Source organism: Acanthisitta chloris, unplaced genomic scaffold (genome assembly GCF_000695815.1).
Source record: "Acanthisitta chloris isolate BGI_N310 unplaced genomic scaffold, ASM69581v1 scaffold13094, whole genome shotgun sequence".
In the NCBI taxonomy this organism is placed as follows: Eukaryota; Metazoa; Chordata; class Aves; order Passeriformes; family Acanthisittidae; genus Acanthisitta; species Acanthisitta chloris.
This window is the reverse complement of record NW_008667763.1, coordinates 3,657-8,664: the sequence shown is the minus strand read 5'-3', so window position 1 is coordinate 8,664 and position 5,008 is coordinate 3,657. Positions and strand designations below refer to the sequence as shown.

General features: G+C 46.3%; 1 protein-coding gene across 1 annotated transcript in view; it reads left to right on the top strand.

Moving 5' to 3' along the window:
• The window catches only part of LOC103800281 (growth hormone-regulated TBC protein 1-like), a gene marked incomplete at its 5' end in the record, with an annotated part of 17,549 nt that overhangs the window by 10,152 nt on the left and 2,389 nt on the right, over window positions 1-5,008 (top strand). The window lies entirely within an intron of this gene.

Here is a 5,008-nt window from a genome sequence, read left to right as displayed (position 1 = left end):
CAGCCTGGCTGTGAACACGGCCAGGGTTGGGGCAGCCACAGCCTCCCTGGGCAACCTGGGACAGTGTCTCACCACCCTCACAGGGAAACCTTCTGCCTAATATCTCACCTAAATTTCCCCTCCTTCAATTTGTCCCCATTACCCCTTGTCCTGTCCCTGCAGCTCCTAACACAGAGTCCCTCTGCAGCTTCCCTGGAGCCCCTTCAGCTCCTGGAAGGTGCTCTGAGGTCTCCACACAACCTTCTCTTCTCCAGGCTGAACAGCCCCAACTCCCTCAGCCTGTCCTCATAGGGGAGATGCTCCAGTCCTCTTAGCAACTTCGTGACCTCCTCTGGACTCGTTCTAACACTTTCATGTCCTTCTTACATTGAAGACTCCAGAACTATGGTGATGTGATGTGATCTGATGTAGTGTGTGCTCACCTAAAAATTAACATAATCACTTCTGTCTGACAATTTGAAGAACAGAAGGAAGAAATTTGGCTTTGTGGTTTTTTCCATGGCAATGAGATATTGTCAGAGGATATTCCTATAAGCCAACCTAGATGAACAATACACAATATAATTAGCCTACATTTTATTTACTCATTCATTTTTAATTCCTGAGTGGCAGATTGGGAGCAGTTACTGACTCAGGTCTTGTTTGGGTCATCAACCGCTCCGAATTTTGCCAGATTATTTAGTCGGAAAAATAATTAAGATGCTAATGAAATGTGGATCATGCAAATTTAGACATTTGAAATCATTGGTAAGATAAGATGTGGAAGGAGCACAAAGCTAATGTGTTTTGATGGTGGGTGAGTAAAAATAACTCACTGCACTGTGTCCTGTGAGAAACAGTTTTGTGCTGGGAGGGAGTGTTTGGCTTGTGTGGACATGTTTATAATCAAGGTTATTTTGACTTTAGGGAGAGATTCTAGGCAGAGCAGCCAATTATGTTAGGAAAATAGGGCACACAGTGAAGCATTTGCAGCAAAGCAGAGCTGCAGGAGCTGTGCTGAGGGGACATGGCCAGAAGGCTCAGGGACATCCCTAGCAAATCAGAACAGAAGAGCCATGAAGGTTAAATGCTACCAAGCACTTGGGCACTGAACCAAGTTACAAAACCATTTCCCCTAGTGAAATCAGGCGTGGAGCATGGAAGCTTTTCCTTGGAAATGATCTGTATTGCACAAATACAGGGTCATCCTGGAATGTTTCTGGAGGATTGGGGATGGTCATAGAGGTTACTGGAGGGAATGGCCTTGAGCTGAGCCAGGGCAGAGTCAGATTGGATGTGAGGAGAAATGTTTTCCCTGTGATGAGGGTGTTGAGGCCCTGGGATATTGCCCAGGGAGGTGGTGGAGTCACCATCCCTGGAGGTGTTGACGAGGTGTTTGGATCTGGTGCTGGAGGATCTGGTTTAGGGTTTAGGGGTTCCAGCAGTGACAGGTTAATGGTTGGACTTGATGGTCTTAGAGGTCTCCTCCAACCTTGATGGTTCTATGATTCTATGACAATTATAATTTTATATTTTTACTGTATATACACTAAAACACACAGAAATGTATGTATACATTTTATATATAAATTTGTTCATATAAAATGAGCTCCTCGAATTAGAAAAGCCACATGTTCAATCATAGAACCATCAAGGCTGGAGGAGACCTCTGAGATCATCAAGTCCAACCATTAACCTGTCACTGCTGGAACCCCTAAACCCTAAACCAGATCCTCCAGTGTCACATCCAGACATCTCTTCAACACCTCCAGGGATGGTGACTCCACCACCTCCCTGGGCAATATCCCAGGGCCTCAACACCCTCATCACAGGGAAAACATTTCTCCTCACATCCAATCTGACTCTGCCCTGGCTCAGCTCAAGGCCATTCCCTCTACTCCTCTCCCTGCAGCCATGGCAGGCCACACATCCCCCACCTCTCTCCAACCCTGGCAGGGAGTTGGAAAGAGCCATGAGGTATGTCTATTAATTATGTGTAGTAATTATAAATAATACCCACAGTAACTAGAAATAATTTATACTAATTCCTTGTATAGATGCAGATTCTTTTAACCTGACCTCTGCAATGATCTGGCAGCTCATCCCTGGCCAAGCTCTGCTGCTTAGTCACTTTTGCATGGCTCTCTGCTCTCCTCCTGCCATTCTGCAGTGTCTCTGTGCCCAGAGGATCTTTAATGCAACTCTTTAAATTTCAGGTTTTCACTGAAAACTAGAAGCTTTTTTGGAAAGTTACTAGAAAGAACTAAACAGGAAACTAGCTGAGGAAACCCTTATGAAAATGCTGCTAAACTAACCACACCGCAAATAACAAGTAACAAAACAAGCCTTTTTGCCTTTCTCTTCCTCTCATACATTCAGAAATCATTTCTTTCCTTTCTTTACTGCCCCTGAGCCATATGAGTACTTCAACCTTCCTCATGTTGCCACTGCTGACTGTCCCCAGAGGAAGAAGCAGCCTACTCACTCTGCCCTGCTCCACCACTCGATCTGCTGCTATTTTCATCTGCACACCAAAGCAAATGTCAGGATCCCAAGAGCAACAACCAGACACATCCCCAGAGTTTTGTGAGCTGGTAAAGAAAAGTTAACAGCCAGGGAGCACTGCAGTGCTGTGCACCAGGGCACATGGGAGCTGCTCCTGCTCCCCAAGCAGCAGCAGGAGGCTGCCCCAGATAGATGAATAGTTCCTTTTTTCCTTTCTGTCCAGCAGTACAGTCTAACAGACCTGAATGGAGCTCTGATTTCTGCCAAGGCTTTCTGCCTGCTTCAGTCATTCAAGCAGTGATGTATCCACTCTCCCTGGCTGTTAACTTTTTCTTTGCCAGCTCACGAAACTCTGGGAAGGTGTCTGGTTGTTGCTTTTGGGATCCTGACATTTACTTTGGTGTGCAGATGAAAATAGCAGCAGATCGAGTGGTGGAGCAGGGCAGAGTGAGTAGGCTGCTTCTTCCTCTGGGGACAGTCAGCAGTGGCAACATGAGGAAGGTTGAAGTACTCATATGGCTCAGGGGCAGTAAAGAAAGGAAAGAAATGATTTCTGAATGTATGAGAGGAAGAGAAAGGCAAAAAGGCTTGTTTTGTTACTTGTTATTTGCGGTGTGGTTAGTTTAGCAGCATTTTCATAAGGGTTTCCTCAGCTAGTTTCCTGTTTAGTTCTTTCTAGTAACTTTCCAAAAAAGCTTCTAGTTTTCAGTGAAAACCTGAAATTTAAAGAGTTGCATTAAAGAAAAAGGGGTGGAGGGCATTTCAATCCCTTGCCAAAAGCTTTATTTTGAATGGATGAGTTTTGTTTTAAAACCTCAAATCGTGGTCAGGAGGACCAGGGAGGTGATTCTGCCCCTGGACTCGGCACTGATGAGGCCACACCTTGAATCCTGTGCTCAGTTCTGGGCCCCTCAGCTCAGGAGGGACATTGAGGGGCTGGAGCAGGTCCAGAGAAGAGCAACGAGGCTGGTGAAGGGACTGGAGCACAAGTGCCATGAGGAGAGGCTGAGGGAGCTGGGGGGGTTCAGCCTGGAGAAGAGGAGGCTCAGGGGAGACCTTCTCACCCTCTGCAACTCCCTGACAGGAGGTTGGAGGCAGGGGGGGGTTGGTCTCTTCTCCCAGGCAACCAGCAGCAGGACAAGAGGGCACAGACTCAAGCTCTGCCCGGGGAGGGTTAGGTTGGATATTAGAAAGAGATTTTTTACAGAGAGAGTGCTCAGGCATTGTAATGTGCTGCCCAGGGAGGTGGTGGATTCCCCATCCCTGGAGGTTTTCAAGATGAGACTGGATGTGGCACTTAGTGCCACGGTCTAGTAACCACGGTAGGGTTGGACTCAATGATCTTGGAGGTAAATCACTTGTGTGTTGTGGGAGGGACAAACCAAGTTGCCAAATGCAGAATAAATCAGTGCCCAATATTTTCCAAAATCCATTTTCATATGTGAAGGAATTTACCAAGGTAGAGAAACCTGAATTGCAGCTCTCCAGAATCAGTGAAGGAAAGAAAGGCATTGAAAGACGCTTGTGTTAATGTAGGTCTTGTCAGCAAAGCACTAATGAACCAGCACAAATTGCTTCCCAGGACCGGAGCCATCAAGTCCACCGTAATTTCTGTCAGCATATAACCCCAAAGTATGAATTTTGTCAACATCCATGTAGTTATTGTCCCTTGCTGGGGCATTTGAACTCTTAGGAACTGAAACAATCTTTTTCTTCCCATAAGTGTACCCAGAACTACTTATTTACAGAGCTGAGACACTTGTTCCTCAGCCTGCAGCTTGGTAATGAAGATGCTTCTCCTGTCAGACAGGCTGGGAGTGACAGCCACAGTGTGCTCTGTCGTTCCTCATTCTCCATTCCCTGGTTTAGTGTAGGAGCTGCAGTCTAATTTCAATCCCTGTCTTGCAGGTAAATTACGTAGGAAGAGAGGTTGCCTGGGGGAATCTGTCATTCCCTTCCTTTGGGAGCTATTCTATTCATTATTCTATGAAAAGTGAGATTTTCTTGGCTCAAAGAGAGGCGAGAACAGTTCCTGACTTAATGGCAAGGTCCCACCCTGGGAGAAGTGGCACCTGGCCTCCAGCACAGCTGACACCCTCAGCAGTTTGCATCTCCAGTTTGTAACTGGCCAAGTCTAAAAGCTATGGCTTGTGTTGGGTTTTGTTTTGTTCCCTGCCTGGGTGTTGTGTGGACTGGGAGTTGTGCAGAGCCCACACATGGGAAGGAGGGGGTAGTGATGATATTGGACTGTTTAAATATTACTAAGACTTCTGTAGTTTAAGCTTGCAGCTAAAAACTCCCTAAACTATCCTTCCCTGGGAAGGAAGAATGAATTGACAAGAGACATCAGAGAGAAAGAAGATACTTCAGGAGGCATGAATGAAGTGTTTGTGTAGATGGATCAGCCTTGGCTGAGGGAGAAGTGCTGTATGACCACAGTGCAGACATTCTGTGGTGGAGTTTAATGTACACCAGAGTGGCAGATTAATGGTTGGACTTGGTGATCTTAGAGGTCTCCTCCAAC